General features: G+C 33.7%; 1 protein-coding gene across 6 annotated transcripts in view; it reads left to right on the top strand.

The window, feature by feature from the left end:
* LOC129740991 (carnitine O-palmitoyltransferase 1, liver isoform) overlaps positions 1-18,465 on the top strand; it is a 120,606-nt gene that overhangs the window by 52,315 nt on the left and 49,826 nt on the right. For 4 of the 6 annotated variants that reach the window (XM_055732673.1, XM_055732678.1, XM_055732679.1 and 1 more), the window contains exon 1: positions 13,112-13,708. The exons of the other annotated variants lie outside the window; for them this stretch is intronic. The gene's annotated coding sequence lies outside the window, so the exon portion shown is untranslated. Of the gene's footprint in view, positions 1-13,111; positions 13,709-18,465 lie in introns of those variants that run through there. 6 annotated transcript variants of the gene reach the window in all.

The raw sequence follows: 18,465 nt of genomic DNA, 5'->3' as shown, positions 1-18,465 counted from the left end.
TTGGTTTAATTACCGTACAAACTGATAACTTAAAAACTAGGAAATTCTTCTTAAGCCTATTTTAAAACGACGTTTGCACATATTAAAATTAAACAAATTAAACACTTAATTAAAAAGTTCACAACACTTGTCAATAGGGTAGTTTTGGCCATAGGCAGTACGGTGGTGAGGAATTGAAAGAAACTGACGTTGTCGAAGTGTTCTCGTTGGTACATGAATGTTAACACGTTGTAGAATGTAAGCACAGTCAATACGGTTGGTCAATGTGTCGAATATAAAACCTTGCTGCAGTTCGACGCGCCGCTTTTCGAGTGAGGTTAGACATATCAGAGCACACCTTTCCTCGTGCGGTGGGTTTGTTATTGAAATGACTTTGAAAATAATTTAAAATCTTTAGAGAAGTTTCTGCACTTTGTTTTTACAAAAACTCAAATCAAAAACATATTATTTAGAAATAAAAGTTTTATATGAATTAATGAGCTTTAAATAGAATCAAGTTTTTTTTACACTTTCTGCTGTGATGTCAAAAATACTTGTAATGACCTTTTTCCATAATCAGTTATCTATCAATTTTACTAGTAATAAACTCTTTATCACCAAAACTAAATGTGTTCGGCCGAATTTGACGAAATTTCTAGTTGAGGACACTATTTACCAAATCAATAATTAAAAAAATAAGCACCAAAATGGTTATAGTGAAACATGTTTATTGAAAAAACTCTTCCTGAAATGTTTTTAAAAACTAATATTTTTTATTTTCATATTGTTTTTTCAATTTTCAAATAAATTTACCGAATTTTATTGTACGTTTTTTTTTTGTCAATTTCTAATCAACTTGCCGGATTTTTTTCAATCAAACTTTTTAATTTTTTAAGACATTTTTAACAATTGTTTCCTTGTTTTTAAATTCTGAATTTTCGTGTTCTTCAACCATAAGCCTTTAACTCCAAATTTTAAATAATAAAACATAATTTCAACCTTCTGTTCTTTCAGGACCCAATATTTTAATCAAAAGAAACAAAATACTCAGAGCTTGTAATTTAATATTAAAAACCTGCGATTGAAAATTTAAACACTTTTTATTAATATTTTTTATATGAAATCATGTTTTTTGGATCGATCATGATTTTTAAAATTATCTAAAAAGTTTGAAAAATTGTTCTTAGTAGCAACTTTAAAAATAAATTTTAATACGCAGTGTTAACTAACTTGATTTGTGCTTTGAATATGAATAGCAAAAGTTTTGAAATCATTATTTTTAATTTTTTATCAGTTTTTATCATTCACATAATTACTCATTTTCTAACATTTCTTTGTCAGTGTAGTTGAACATGGAGGATTTTACTTTATTAAAGGTTTCATGTCTGGCTTCTATAACTGGCACTTTTAAAATAATTATAAATATATTCTTCTTTTTATAAAATTAAATTCAAACATCAAACATTGAATAAATTCTGTTCAAAATTCATTTCTTATTCAGTAATTGGTAATTTACATTTTAAATCGTGATTAAACATTTTTTGTTCAAATTAAAAAATTACAGCGGAATTTCTCACTAAACTTCCAGTTAAAAATGAGGAAATAATTCCAAATTTAGATGAATAAAAATTAACAATTATTATCATTTTCCTAACATCTATTCATGCTAAGTTTTGTACAAGATTTGACATTTATTTTAGAATTCAGATATTTTTTAATTTTAAATTTGCTAAGAAATTCTTTTGAAACTAATTTATTTCTTACTTTCTTGACTTATCGAAAATTTGAAACATTCATTGTAATAAGTTTCCAAAATTTTGTGAGTGACAAATGGTGTAAGAAAACCCTTTCCTTTTCAATTGTTTATTTTTGGTATTGTTATTAATTTGATTTATCGGCCTAGCGGTGAACCTTCTATCCATCTATATAAAAATTTCATAATCTTTAGATGTCCCTACTAAAAAGGACATCACTTTTCACCGCTAGGCCGATAAATCAAAGTAACAAACAAAACTTACGGTGGTTAATCTCTTCATAAAATTGTTATTAATTTTATCTAAATTTGAATTTTGAAAACCCCCCCGGAAGGGTCCATCGCACGGGCCTGACTGGTCACATTTTTTGTACTTCAAAGTTATTTTTTCGTTCTACATAGTCACTATTTGGTCACTATTTTCGATCCTCAAAGTCACTATTTGGTCACTTTTTTTCAAATTTTGGTCACTAAAGTCCCTACTATTTCATTGTCAAACCGCTACCAGCCCTGACCTCGAAAGGTTTAATGTTCTATTAATGTTTCCGTTTATTTTTTTTATTTTCAAGAGCGAGTAAAGGCGCTTTATCCTTGGTCTAAGACCAGAAATGATTGTATACTGAAATCCAAAACAGTTCAACGCAGAAAAATACAAGTAATTTTTTAAAAATCTTCCATCAAATATATCAAATTATTAAAAAAAGTTACAGAGGTTGTATATAAGAAACGACCGAGAAGTTCACGTAGAATTACAATGTCTTTGTGCGTCAATATGCTTTTCGTCTTAAATTAGCATTCTAGAATAAAGTATGTCGAATTTGTTTTTAAGGAATTTATCTTCAAGAAAAGTCATTCTTCCCTAAATTGTCGTTTGATACCTATTAATGGTCTAAAACGACCCATAAAGATAGTATGCAGCTTTTTCAACTGCATAGCAAAAGGCCGTCGAAATGATTGCGCCCGGCAGTTATGCAAGTAATGTGACCAACACACGAGCTTTGTATCAAACGCTTGCGAGAAAAGCTTACAACGACTGCTTTGATCTAAACGCTTGACTCAATGCAAAACTTTCAAACTGTTTAGCCTTATGCGTCTCGTTGGAATCAGTATCTTGTTTTTATTTCCCTTCAGATCACCTAGCAATCACTAGCTAAAAATGTTGCTTTTACCTAGGATTCCGAGGCAATCGTTGGATCAACTATGTTTTCATATAATCAAACTTCAATAAACGGCCCTTTTCAAGGCCAAAATCTTAAAAAGAGAGAGTCTTGACTTTTCGTAACATTCAGGGATGACGAGTGCGATGGGTGGGTGGTGTGGATGGTCTGGATGGGTGGGTGGTGGTGGTGTGCGATGGGTGGGTGGGTGGTGGTGGTGTGCGATGGGTGGGTGGTAAGGATGGATGGTGGTGTTCGATGGGCCAGTAGCATGGAAGGCCGGGTGGTGGTGTGCGATGGGCGTGAGAAAAGGATGGGTGGGTGGTGTGCGATAGGTGGGTGGTGTGCGATAGGTGGGTGGTGAGCGATGGGTGGTGTTGGGAAGTGTGGTGGGGAGGTGTACGGTGGGTGATGGTGGGAAATAAGCTGCGGTGGGCGGGTGGTGCTCCATGAGCAGTGACGGGAGGTGTGTGTGGCATGGCGATGGAAAGTGCTGATGGGAGGTGTGTGTGTGTGTGTGTGTGTGTGTGTGTGTGCGTGCGCGCGTGCGTGTGTGTGTGTGTGTGTGTGTGTGTGTGTGTGTGTGTGTGTGTGTGTGTGTGTGTGTGTGTGTGTGTGTGTGTGTGTTTGGTGATTGGTGTCGCGGGTGATCAGAGCTATCACTACTTGCTCCCGCTGCAATTGGCCATCTCTATTCTGCTCTGCCCATGTGACAGGTATGAATTTCTCTGAAAAAGTGAAACAAACCGTCAGTCGACCCCTTCTTTTATTCCTTTCGCTTGAAAAAAAAAAACAAAACTCAGGAAGGGGCGGTGCGTCCTAGTTTTCTTTCACTTTCGAATAGCCAATCAATGTTGAGCAGGCTTGGTATGTCTTTTAAGAAAGATGTCTTTGAAAGAGGCGTTTTTTGTGACGCGAGATCCGTTCGCGAATTTCAATTTGCCCCCCTATAGTGTTGCCGTAAGACATAATTCTACGTCAAAAGATTTCTAGTCTTAAGTTTTGTGATTTCTGTGTACCAAATAAATCATTTCCAGCCGATGAAGAATGGCTCTAGTGCTTCGTGAAGTTTTTTTACATTCAGCATTGTATTTTCATCACGGAGAATTTTTCTTAGCATGCTTCCAACCATCCCCTTTGAAACGTATGGTACTGGTGGTCCACGTTTCTTCCTGTTCCTGTGTTCCAGATATCTCTGCGTTCTCTGCTCCATGGTAGGCCCAACCATTTTATGTTTTTGATCATTTTGATGTTATTTATGTTAAAATGATCAAAAACATGAACAAAGACAAGAAGAGTAATAATATACGCTTATTATTCTTTGGGACTCAGACATAAGTTCTGGCTATGGAAGTACGATTAGTAAAATGGTGTGGTAAAGCCGTAGCATATTTATCTAAATTTTTGTTAGAGTAATTTATGCTATCATCAGACAAACTATTCCTGCTGTCGAAGAAATAATTTTCATTTAGTGTTCGATTTTTATCTGCCTTTTCACACCAAAAGTACTGCTACAGACGAAAAATCGAATTTATTGACAAAAATAAATAGTTTACAGGTCACCTAATATATTGGGTTCAATTCCCATAATCATTGATGTTGTCGAGAATAAACAAGTACAGAATTCCTAAACTTGTCTCATATAAAATCTATTTTTTCGTAGAATGTGTGAAATGTCGAAAAAGTAGCTACGTGCTAGCTGATTTTCATCAAAAAGCTTGTCAACATGATGGAGGATAGAACTATTCCACAGCATGAATAGACGAAAACCATTAAATATGTGCTTGTTTAATTTTGTATTAAGTTTATATTGATAATTAATGGATTTTTTTTTGCTAATTTTGCATGTAGTGTTTATTTTTATAGGCCATTTTACACAGAATAATACATGCTTTTGGAAATTTTGGCTCAAAGTGAAAAGTGGCTTATCCTTCAAATATAACTCTCTTGGATTGGTTAAATTTAAATTTAATCTCGAGATTAAACAAATACAGGAAACCTGTTTTGACTCTATATAAAAATCGTCAGCATTCTTATGTGGAACGCAATTTCAACAATAAAGGAGCGAGCCGCGTACGGTGGACTTGACAAACTGCTGGAGCTCATATAATTGGTTTAAGGTAAAATTTTTCCAAAACAAAAGGTGTGATTGGCCATTATTAAATTACCTTCCCATTTCAGTAAAAAAAAATTCTGTTCAGTTGATTTTAAATTATCGATATTTCAATTTGTATTCGAACTTATTGAACACCCTGTAAGTTAGGATCAGATTGAAGGAGAAGGGGCAATGTGCATCATCCCCTCACCTCTCACTTTCTCAAGCTGAACGTTGTTTCACTAGATATTAAAGTTCTCTTTATTAGTCCATTTTTGAAAATTTGTAAAATCAAAAGAAAGACGAAATACTAAAAAGCTAACGATTTTTGAATTAAAGAAAAAGTCAAGTTAAAGGAAAAAATTAAATTTTCTACATGCAAATTGGGAATCCCTAGATTAGAGGTAGGAAAGTGCAAAAACCGTTAATTTCTAATTAATTGTGTCAAAGATTTCTTCATACTTAAGTAAATACTTTGGAAATATGGATTTTTTAAAATTTTTACATACTTTTCCGAGTGAATCTACGTATTAGAAAAACATATAAAAATCGAGCATTCGAGCAAATATATAAAAATCGAGGGTTTCCTCATTTAGTATCCGGGCACTTCATTTCGGAGATAGCTTCATTCCTAGGGTTCGGATGTGTAAAATTTTGGCAGCGTTGTGTTGATTATAAAAAGAGTCTCTTGTCTATTTTTTTAGATGCCTAAGTTTATGTTTTTCTGAGATATTTATGATGCAAGGAGACATGGTAAAATTAATGTTGCAAAATTACCTTGAAAATCTATCATTATCGACTTGAAAATTTGTAACTATTTCATTCGTTTCAGTACAATTAAAATTAAAAATTTTGTATGATAACTTGAAATTCAAATACAAACCAATTAAAATTAAGTTCCAGAAGCTCCATACTCAGAATAGATAATCTTATTTTCATCGAAGTTTATATCTAGAGTGATGATTTTTTGTATTGAGAATTTAAAAAATGAAAAGCAGAATTTTGAACGAGAATTGTGTCTCAAAATTGGAAATAATAATACGAAATTTCCAAACCAAGATTCAGTAAAATACTTCAATGAAGAATTAAAACACCGTTAATCAGTTGATAGCAATAATTAACATACACTTATCTCAAAAATATGATTTTTCAAACATATAGTTGCAAAATGAGAATAAGAAAATTTTGCTTTGAGCCTAGCGCTGATATTCAGAAGCTCAGGAAAAAAAATGTATATAACTTGAATAAGTTTATTCAAATTTTCACCTCTGAACAACGTGTGACATATCACATTTATAACGAGAAATACTTTAAAAAGCTTTAAACGTGACAATTCCAAACTACCAGATATACAAATTACGACAATTTTCTTTTCTTCAACATTTTTTCACAGTTAATATTATAGATTCGCTGGTTGTTTTATAAACAGGGCTAGAAGTTGGTCACTTTTTAGTAACTTTGTCACTTTTTTCAGGCTGGTCACTCAGAAGTTACTTTTTTTGAAATTCGGTCCCTAAAGTCACTATTTTGTATATAATTTCCTTACAACTGAGCTTATTTTTTCAAACTTTTTCTACTCATTATTAAAAACATTATATTGTTTCACGACAAGTAATATGTATTCATTAGTTTGTTCGTTTATTATTTATTTGACGGATTCCTTTTCTTTCCTTTCAAGTCCTGTGGGAATTCACACGACCTTAATTGAGAGAATGGCTCAGATTCAGTAAGGAAGATTGTTGTTTTGTTTTGCTTTGATATATCGCTTACACTTAAACATTATACGGATGACAATTGGAATTTCAACAAAAATAGTTTTTTGCCTAAAAAAATATTTAGTTTTTTGTTTATTTTTGACACTTTATCAACGTTTTGGCATTTGTGTCAAGAAAAAATAATTCCTAAAGTGACACTATTACAACATGTTTAACCAAGATTTGAAGTGTTATGATTTTTAAAGCTTGAATTTGTTAAAAATAATTCTCAACTTAATTTTAAAAAAAATCAATCAAAATCTGTACAATGCACTCACATGGCAAGAAACATTCCATGCTTTCAATGCTCTTGGTTGTATTAAATGGAAGGTAAACTTGTGAAAAGTGACTTAATTGAATCGAAAATATCAGATATTTCATTTCTAAGTTCCCTTATTTCTAGACATTTTCGAATCATTTGAAAGATTGGTAGATATACATAGATTTCGAAACCCTTTTTGAAGTTTTCGATAATTTTCAGTAATTTTTGTACCTTTTTAGAGGTTCACTGATATATTTTCTACAATGGTGTTTCTTGGATCTGTTAATTTAAAAAAAAATGTCATGTAAAATCTTTTCTTTTTAAAATCAAATGTTTGTTTATTAAGGCATTTTTATGTAAAATCATTTATGAATATTTTTTTTAAATTCCTTCCTTTTTGAACATCATTTTTTGTTCTAGTAAATCTTTCTAATGGTTGATATGTGAATCATGCAATAAAGTCTGCAGTAAATCTCTTAGGAAATGTTCCATTTTTGTAAGTAAATTCTCTTTAAGTTAGTTTTAAATTTGAAAAATTATATTCTATCATCTTAAGTCAATTTTTTCGCTAAGCTTCTTTAAGTCATTGTCAACATTTTGTCCTTTATCTTTTTTCAAACCCCATCATTGTTTTGCCACTTTTTCATGAGGACCTTCCAATTTTTAATTTCATGACTCTTTCATGAAATGAAATTTTTATAAATGATAATTAATAACCTTATGATAATTAATAACCTATAAATGATAATTAATATAAAGATTAATATAAAATTATATTAATCTTAACTCAATTTTAAATATATTCTTTAAACTTTTCGCTAAACATGTGCTGGTTTTTTTTTTGCATTTGTAGATCTCTCACACATAACAATTTTGTTAAAAATTTTGGTTTCTGTAAATTTATTTCGAATTGTTATATGTCAATATAATTTTAGACTTTTTCAACTGTTTTAGTGACATTGAAAAAAATCTGATGGTGTATACACTATAGAATGAATTTTCAAAATTTGTGGGTTGTTTTTTCAAAGAAAATGAATAAACTCGAATTTCTTGTCAGGCTTAGTTGTCCTGCTAGTCTTTACAGTACGATCTTTTGGTTCCCTCCCATTGTTTCTTTAGAATTTTAGGATTCTGCGGTCACTTTTCTTAAATTATCTAAGCTCATTTAAAAGGTTTCTCTTTTGTCCAACATATTGCTTTTTACAAGTGAGGCCAAGAGCCTTCCAAAAAAAACGTTTTTCAATTAACAGAATTGTCTTTAAAGCGTTTTGTTATAGTTTTTAATGTCATTTTTTAGTTAGTTTTCGTCCTGATCTGGTTACTAATTTTACCCTAATTTCACTTCAAAGTAACTATTTTGCCCTACTTTTTTACCGCATGGTCGCTTCTAGCCCTGTATAAATATTGAGAGAGTTTGTTGAAAGTTTCTTCTCTTATTTCATATTTTTCTAAATACATCTAACATCAGATTTTGTTCAGTGAAATTCAAGGGGAGGAGGGGGAGCAGTGTGCAGCAGTAGTTTTCTGTGAATTCTTAAGATGTTTCATACGACGTAATGAAAGCTCACGCGAGATATGTTGTTTCACACATAATAAAAAGTCAATAAAATTAGCGAAAACTTATAAATTTTCAACCGTTTTTGTAATTTTAAGACCCCGAATGATTTTCTTTAAACAGGTTTGTTCTACATTTTAAAAGTGTTTATCTTTATCTTCAACTTTGCCGAAGAAAAGGAAGTAAAATTCCAAAGGGATTACCGTCTATGAACCATATAAACATATTTTGTTTTTCCGAAACATCAGAAATATTCAGATTTAGAATAAAAGTTTTTTCACCACGTCACCTGGAAAATGTTTCACAGTGTAATTGATATCAAGGTTATTTACAAAAGTAAGTATTGCATTTTTTTCGGGTACAGTCCTTTGGAATTGAACAGGCTATAGATCTTATAGCCAAAGCTTAAAACTATCGACAGCCTTGCGTGAATGTGAAATTTCTCTCCATTCAGAGTCTTCCGTTTTCGTTTCCTTCATTGCCTTCTTTCACTCAAAAAGCTCTCTCTGACTGACAGCGTTTACAATTTTCTTTCGCTCATCTTCCCATTCGTTTTGGCCTACGTTCACAGTCACTTCGAGGACATGACTGTGAGCTTCGATGCAAATTCAGTCGTTCTGATTTTGAATGAATGCAATCCGTTTGAGAAAAGTTTAACGTTGCTCCCGGCGCAAAGCTAGCAAATTAATAGCGGCTAAACGGTAAACGATAGAAACTTGATGTCTTTGAGAGAATTTATTTCCGCAACACGATCTTTCATATTCTTTTTAAAAATAAATGATTGATTCACATAGAAGGGAGATAAAAAATATTTTTAAAAATACTTTGTGTATGCACCTGATTCATTTAACAGATCTGTAGATCATGCAATTAAAAAAAAATTGTTGAGGACATCACAGAAGTCGAATGAAAAAAAAAAACAGAAAAAGTAATAAGCAATTTATAAAATAAAATTAGAATTTTTCAGTTTTTGTTAATCCTCAAGAACCCAATTTTTTTTTTCGCTGAAAAATTCACAAAAGCCTAGTTTTATGATAACAAACATGGTTTATTCTACGAAAAACTTTCAAGATGAGACAGAAATTTTGACAGGAGCTGAAGAAATTCCCAGTACTTTTTCGATTGTAGTTTCTGTAAACTTGAACCAATTTTTCCGAAATTTTGAAATATATACACACTGACCCTGACCCTTTGTTGAAATTTTTCCACAAATAACTGAGATATTTCTATTATACTAAAAGTAAATGGTCGGGATTCGACCAGACCGAACTTAAAGCCATCAGCATTTTTTCGAGTCACTTGAATATAATGGACAAATATTTTCATCTATAGACGAAATCTACAAAACTTATCAACCCTATTCAATAGTTCCTAACCCAAGAAACAAATCCCATTGAATTATTTTAGATGTTTCGTTAGCGCACAAGAATAACAAGAGTTTCAAAATCTGCAGTTTAAAATTTTTCTCATGGCGTTCAGTTCGGTCTGATCGAAGGCAGGCCAAATATTGTACATATTTTTCGAATTGTTGTCATACTTTTCCAACCCCGCCTTTAAGCGGTGTTCATGTTACATCTCTCCTACTGAACTTAGGAATTTTTCTTCTGAAAAAATCAATCCAGATTGGCGGTAACTCTTTAACCTTACTGCCAATATTTTTTTCAGATCGTAAAACTCATTGACCAAGGATTTCTGAGGCTACCAAATTGATCATTTTTCGAAAAATAGGTAAATTTTCAGTTTTCTCATATTTTCAAACTTCTCTTAGCTGTTGTTTTTGACAACTACTTGACAAATCATTTGCATCAGTATGGTTTGTTAGTTTACCATATTTAGAAATATTCTGCGAAAAAAGTAAATAAAAATAATGAATGGCTTTGGTTTTATGGCGCTTTAGTAGACCACGTCTTAAGGCGGGGTTTGGCACTAGAAGGTTAAATGATTTTTTTAAAATAAGTTTCAGTAAATCAGTGTATTGATAGAGACACGAAAGCCACAACCGTGGTAAAATGTCTATAATAAATATATAAAAAAAAGTGTATTGATAAAAATGTTCCAATTGCTAAAACACCCAACTTTGTTGAACATTATAAAGACAAGAAAAATGTATGTCAATGCAATGCCCCCAATTTTTACTGCAAGAGTATTTTTTTATTATTGGATTTAATTATTCAAGTTATCAGCTGATGATGTGAAAACGAAACTCTATAAGTTTCTTGAAAACAGGCAATTTTTATTATAGAATTAAAGTTCTTTTAAATGCTTGAAACTTTAATATTTTTCATCCGATTTCAATGATGTCCGGAACGAAGTTTCTTAGAATTGCACGATCCATAACTTCTTCTTTTTACCTCCCTTCTAGATGAATTATTAATTTGTTTTTCAATAGAATACGAAAGTTTTTGTTGCGTAGATAAATTGTCTCGAAGACATCAAGTGTCTATCGTTTACCGTTTAGCCGCTATTAATTTTCATCACTTTTTTCGGTACATGCAAAGTAGCGTACACTAATCCAAATCAGGCAATAAAATTTAAAGGGTCCATCCAATGAATTTTATTACTCAGTAACTGATAGAGGCTAAAGATAATTCCAGTATAAATTATAGGAAAATCCAATGAATTCCAAAAATTCGCTATACCAAGTAAAACATACGAAAAATTCCATTAAATTCCATCAGTTTGATAAAAATCACATTTGGCGGCATAGTTCATCCATTCAGAGTTCTTGAGTTCCGTTGTTGGTTGTTCGATTGTTAAGGAATTTGTTTTCTAACTGATTGGCAAAATTTAAATTGGTCAATTTCAAAATGCGTCGACTCGTAATCAATGATAATGTGTATCCTTCTTTAGATAAATCTTTATGGGCCTGATGGGAATTTCGTTTTACGGCACAGCAGGTAATCCATGTTTCTAAGAATATTTTTTTTTCGAAATTAAAATGCGGTTTGTTTTTCAGATTACACCAACTTGTCGAAACAACAGCTACTAGACGGAGTCATCAAAATAATATTATGCTACAGGAATGCGAATATTGTCAGCGGCTAACACCTCAACCAAACTGGATTCAAATGCTAAAGTTGAACTACCAGATGAATTGTCGGTATACATATGTCGGTCCTCCAGCAAGCAGTGTTAAAATTTTCATTACAATGTTTCTTTTGCTATGTTTTCGTTTTTCGATAGTTACGATAGAATAAATGTATTAAACATCAACATGAACTTGAAACAATTATTCAACATGAAAAATAAAAGCAAAAGTATTTGAATAAAACTAGCATATTTAATCACGCTGATAAAATAATTCATTTCATTAAAATATACAATATATTTCATCAATTTCGCTAGCTTTAAAATTTATTGGAATTCCTATCAATTCAATCATTCGTCTGTTGATAAAAAGTATTGGATTTTCTAGTAGTGCAAAAATACTAGAATTCCCAATAAAGCTTATAGCCCGATTTTGTTCAGTGTAGGCGAATATGATTGGCTCACACATTCAAAGAGGATCCAATTGAATGATTTTTCAACGTTTGCGTACCAATTTAAAGGTTTTTTTTCTATCAAGGGAAACATCCGGATGCAATTGACAGCCAAAGTTCTTAAAAAATGAAATACAGAATTTATGACAAGGTAGCTGTTTTCGAAATACTTCTATCTGCATTTTCACAGATTATTATTACAGCTAAATTCAACTCTCGCTCAATAGTGCAGCAATTTCAGCTTATCTACGTCTAGTATTTGCTGTAAGTGCCAGTGATAATGAAAAGAAGTTTTTTTAATTCGTTTATATGAACTCTTAAAGAAGATGCATTTCAAAAAAGACTCAAAAATGAACAGTTTTGCCACTACTGAAGTTGCTCATCATGCCTCGTTGTTTCCCTAAACTGCCTCATATAAATTTCAATTCAGAACCTTGATTCTTAATCTGAATCAAAAATCTAAATCTTGAATCTTAATCTGAAATGTGAATTGAGGTTCACAGCCAAAGCTAAGTTCGTAAAAGCTAGTTCCAAGAAAAAATACTTTAAAGTTTCCGTGGTCCTTCTTTTAGAAGAGTAATTCAATGTAATAAAAAAAAAAGTCCGATTTTAAATAGGTACTTAAAGAATCTGATATATCAATCTGAATCGGATATACAAAAATGAAATTGAAATCCTTAACTGCAAACTGTCTACAACTGTCCCTCTGTAAAATCAAGTCAAATCAAGTATAGGTGCCAATACCCTCACCTTTCTGTAAATATTGAAAAGCTGGACAAAAAATTAACAAAAATTCTAACGTACTTCCACGCGACGTAGAGATCTATCAACCATTTTATCAGCATGTGCACTTATACCTACAGAACCAAAATAACCCGTTTCCCCTTTTCATTCATGCCTGAATGCTGAGCGCTATTCAGCTAGTAGCTAGCTAGAAGCCACCGTACTGTGCATTCACCATACACTTACCTATCTACTAAGTTAGTCGCTCGCTTTATGATAGTAGTGTGTGATCGACTCGACTCAACTTAAACCCATGTGCGACAGACAGCCGATCGTCGTCTACGAGCCGTCAGTCCAAGTCAGTGTGGTATCGTTGTTGACGGAGTGCGGTCACGGTTGCGTTTTCTCTGCTGTGTCGTCGTCGTAGCTTCCAACTGTATACTAGGCTGCTATACTTTACAGTTTACTGTAGCTAAACGAACGGGCGACCTTTCAAGAGTGTTTTTCAGAATTTATCTCCCGAGTTTCACCGACTAAGTAAGTTTCGGGAAACGGTGCTCGAGAGTTACGTTGCATTCGGCTCAATTAAGAGTGCAGTTTGCGTGCCGCCGCTGATCTACAATTGTGATTACCAAGGGGTTAGAACAATTAATACTACTTACGTTGATAAATGCTGCTTGTGGTGTTTGGAAACAACGAAGCACGTGTAAATTTCCTGACATCGGCCTTGGCCCTTCGAGTGTTGACTAGAGAAGATCTAGAGTGAAATTTGCTTTGGTGCAGTGTTGAAGATAATCCTGAAATAGTTTCACACCGACTCGCTTTCTAAGTCGGGAGAGTGAAATATCTACTTATCTCCCAATCTTATGTCCCGCGAGTGATTGTGCAATCGACTGTTTACCAGAAGAAGAAGAAAAAGCCTAGTACCGAAATATCTGTACCTTGTCAAGTGTAAGTTCAAATTTGAAAGTTCTTCAGCTTAAGCGTTAACCAGTCATTGGGTGTTAATTTGTATCTCCGTCTTACGTACATATACGTACTTGGAATTCATGGTTTACAATGAGCCACCAATGCATATGCCCTTGGCTCTGCTTAGCTATAGTATCTGCGCCGTCGCCTACAGGCAGCAAGCAGGTCCATATCGAAGGCTCCGATCCGGTATTGCGGAGATCAATTTTCGATTTCGAAGAACACCGCTCGCTTGATCACTCGATCGCTTGCTTCAAGGTGCACAGCTGACCGGGGAGAAAAACGTTCCTCCTGTTGGTAAAAAAAACGAGCAACAAAAACAAAAACGTATCTCAACTTAACTCGATTTCAATCAAGACGGGTGGGTACAAGAACACACCGCAATGCTGTGTTTATGCGCACAGAGAAATCATCGCTGCTTCGCTGGCCTGCCAAGTGCCTCGTCGCGTCACAACATCATCAGCATATATACATGAGTAGTCGTATCTAGTGTCGTGTGGCATCGTGAGATTTACTGCCGCGTCGGAACAATACTAGTCAACACTAGTGTTTGCAATTATAGCGTTCAACTGCAGGCATCAGTTTCTATACGTGATTATAGCGTCTTCTACGTATCAAAGCTAAACAATTTTAGGTGAAACTGGTTACAGCTACTTTGCTTATACATATGTAGGAACCAGAACTAAAAGCAGCAACAGCAACAATTTGCTTCGGTTTGTTGTTAACTGTTGTTTTGTTTGGTTGGTTTTTTTTTAAGTTAAGCTGCGTCAACACACTGACTGACTGCTTTACGAAGGTAAACTACCCACCCCTCAATTCCGTAGGTCGCTTCTCGAGTGGCTCTAGGTCAGTCAAACAGAAGCATTCTCTTCGTCGGGTGTGTTCCACTGAAGGTAGTTCTTCGCTGCGTTATGCTACGGAATCAATGTTTACCATAGGTAAACTGGTTCGTTAAATCGTAAAGCCTGGTGATAATGACTCCAAAAAGCAACCCTTCTTCTCCGTGAATTAGTTTAAATTTAAAAGTTAATAATACCGGGTTTTTGTTAAAAAAAAACTATTATCTAGCAATCCTTTGTCATATTGTACTATTTCTTTTTAACACCTCTCTCTTCAATGCTTCCTTTGAAGATTCAAGGTTATTTCAAGACTACTCAGTACTCAAATTATGTAAGTACGAGGTGGATGCGCTATTCCTTTGTTACATTAGTTTAACATTGATAATGAGCTTACTGCAAGCTTTGATTTAGTATGGGGTTTAAAACATCGAGATGAACTCTCCGTGTATTGTTGAGATATAACGTGTAATCAACTCTCTAGACTCGTTGCTGCAATTGTTTATTGTACTTACCTTTTTTTTATTCAAAGCTTCGTTGTGATCAATATTTTTTTTAATCATAAGCAAAATTTAAATCTAGCTTCAGTTACATAGACATTTTCTGTTGAACATGGCTCAAAATTGTTCCTGTTTTGTCGATTAATGCAGCTACTTTAAAGATCCGTGACACGTTAATGCTCTCTTGCTTTAGTAATCCGAGAGAATCGGTTCCACCGTCAATTAAATTTTGGCTAGGACAGCCTGTACAATAACACGTCACTCAAAAAGCGTGTCCTTTCCATTCAATGAGCAACTGTGTTTGCAAGAGGGAAGAGCAAGAGAAGAGTTTCAAGATATAAATAATTAGTGTAGTCAAAAAAAAAATGCAACACTTTGTTTTGTTTCAAACTTTTGAATGCATGAATGGAAATTGATGAATTTTTTCGGCGCAGCTGCATATTGATGTAATGTTTATATGTGCAAATTTTTGTAACGTTCTGTCAAGTGGATTTCGAGATAGCGTCCAATGAGGATGTTTTCCGACTTTAACTTTTGGTCACCATCTATAATGCACACTACGAACTACATTTTTCCATTCAATGCTATTTTTGATTACGTTTTCTATTTCCTGAAGCTTGACTTTCAAAATCACTTAAAATTTTTAATTTGGTTGAAGTTATGACAATGCCGATCGTCCTCCTTCGGCATAAAAACAACTTATTTGGCTTTTTATCACTCCATGCCAGTTTTCGCGTAATGGAACGATACCAGATCCAGCTAAATCATAGTATAAACTTTGTGGAACTTATTGAAGTGCTATGAAGGGAAAACGTTAGCATTTCTTCTTACGTTTAGCCACAACCACAGTTTCCACAGATCGTCAGCCTCCTCAAGTACTAAGATGACTATAATAATTTGATTCCGGGCAGTTACAAACGTGTGTATTTTAAAAACTATTCATTTGATCGAAAAACTTTATATGGAGGAAATGAAGGTTTTAATATGATGTTTAAGGGTAAAAATATAAATAAAATAATTCACTGTTGATTTCAAGAAATACTCTTACCTTATCATGAAATCTCTTTTTTATATTTGCACACTATTTTAAGTCATGTATTATCTATTACTTTTACCACAGAAGCAAAACCTTTGCAAAATCATGATATTTTACACAAATTCACCTGGAAAAACCAATTAGAATCTGGATCGAACCTTTTCATGAGTAGGTATCTCAAAAAATTTGACCTCTTAAATTCGGTTTTAACATAAATTTCCTGGTCCACCAGAACACATATGTCACATTGCGTTAAAACCGGTTGCACAGATTGCGATCCATGGAATTGCCCGTTTTTAAGTTATTTGCTGGGTGCCTACTAAACAGGAACCATAGACTTTTTACCATAGTTGAGATCAAGGGTTCCACTACGATGCTTGGTTTGAACTTTGTGAGCATCCTAGAGTGGCTTCTTATACTTCTTAACCATTTGGGCCAAAACAAGTTTCAGAAAAAATCAACAGTTCATGAGTTTTGAAATCGCAATGAAGAATTTCCAAGGCGATTGTGCAAAATTCTTTGTATCTTTTATTTTTGCATGGTAAATATATCAAACACACGTAAATTTAAAAATATGAAACTATTAGGCAAGATAGTCCTTATTATAACCAACACTACGCTTTGCACCGACATTTTTTCATATCCGAGCTCTAGTAACGTATCTTTCACCGAAATAAAGTGTCCGGAATCCGGATACTAAATAATCATAGCTTTAGACATCAAATTTTTCATTTTTTCTTCTTGTTTATCTCCGGAAAATACAGACAAGACTGCGAGGCGCCCGCTAAACGGTTAGTTTTGCTGTCCATTATAAAATTTATCAAATTATCTCCTCACTATCGTTCTAACTATTTTGCGCACAATTTATCCGCCGTATTTTGTTAATTTTACCAGTTTGCAGATTATTTTTCTTGAAGAAATGAAATCAGGTCTGTTTATTATTCAGATTGACGAGCCATAACCAGGCTTGTAAATGGTCACCATCGTTTGAACTTTTTCGGAGACATCCACAACACATCGTTCTTGACAATCATGGAGAGCGCAATCTTTTGATCGGAGAGCAAAAAAATGTCAAATGAAGTTTTGATTTTTGTAGTGGTTAGTCGTTTGACTTTCATTCCTTATGCGTAAATAATCATTCCACATTGTTCGACCAACACATCTAAAAACCACCCGGCGCTACAGAGCGGCTGATTTTTTTCCACGGGAGAGAGTGAATAGAAAAGATTGCATTTGCTTATTACTCTGTAGGTTCTGCTACATGAAAAAAATAGGCGACGTCGTGAACTATCGGGAATTCTGGTCGTTTGACCATCAAATTATCGCTCTCGTATACCAAGACACGAAATTTCTTTCGACAATCACACAAAAAAGAATGCATGTCGTTTCTTCTGATGATTGTCGCAAGTTCCGCAAGTGTTTGGTTGCATTCGTTTGATGTCCCGAACAATGAAACTGATGAAAGCAGGTTGTGCGACTGTCAGAGAAAATGTTTACAAGTCTGGCCATAACCAGAGTTTTCATTTATTATCAATTCCCTAATCAAAAATTTTGGATAGCCATTTATAAAACTTCTATCTACGCTTGATAAATTCCTTACCTTTATAAATTTAATCATTTTCACTTTTATTAAAAATTTTTGCTTACTGTTACACCCAAACTTCAACCTTCATGCCAATTATGAGTAATCAATATCAAGAAACAAAAAAAAAATAAAACGTTTTCACGTCCCTCCCTAGCGCATCACAAGACGAAGGCAGGTAGCCAGCTGTACGTGCGTATGTAGCAAAAGCAAAAGGATTATTTCAATCCACCGAAACCGACAAATAACCACTGGCCAAGCTGCCCTGCTTTAGCAGCTGTGCGTGTGTACGTAAGACAGGCAGTAAGCAAAGCACAGTTCCCATTCAATAGGAATCCATTCCCGTTTCCGTTCCCTTTACAAGATAAAGGGCTATCTTGAAAGGCCAAACGCCAGGAAGCCACCGTTGTGCGTGTTTTGGTGATTAAACGGTGGCAGAAAGCCTAAGACAAATATCCTTCGTCCTCGTCGGATTGGCAAAACGATATAAAAATGATGTTGTGAGTTCAATTCTCACTTCCATTCGGTACTTTGTTTTTTTTTTTAATTTTCTTGTTTCTGGGATGAATTATCCAATAGGATGAAGCTCCCATAAAATGTTTTACTTGTTTCGCTTGAATGTAGTGGTCATGTATAATTTTGCTGGGGAGATCGAGTCTTTATGCCAAGAGTACTTTTTCAATCATAAAGAGTGATACGGTCAAAATTTGGTCAAGGGAAAACGCGTGTAAATCGGTGAAATCGTTTATTTAAAAAATAAAATTAAATTTCTTTTTCAAGTTTAA

This window comes from Uranotaenia lowii, chromosome 2, assembly GCF_029784155.1.
Source record: "Uranotaenia lowii strain MFRU-FL chromosome 2, ASM2978415v1, whole genome shotgun sequence".
NCBI classification, from domain to species: Eukaryota; Metazoa; Arthropoda; class Insecta; order Diptera; family Culicidae; genus Uranotaenia; species Uranotaenia lowii.
Note: the sequence above shows the minus strand (reverse complement) of the source record. Positions and strands in the feature narration are given on the sequence as shown.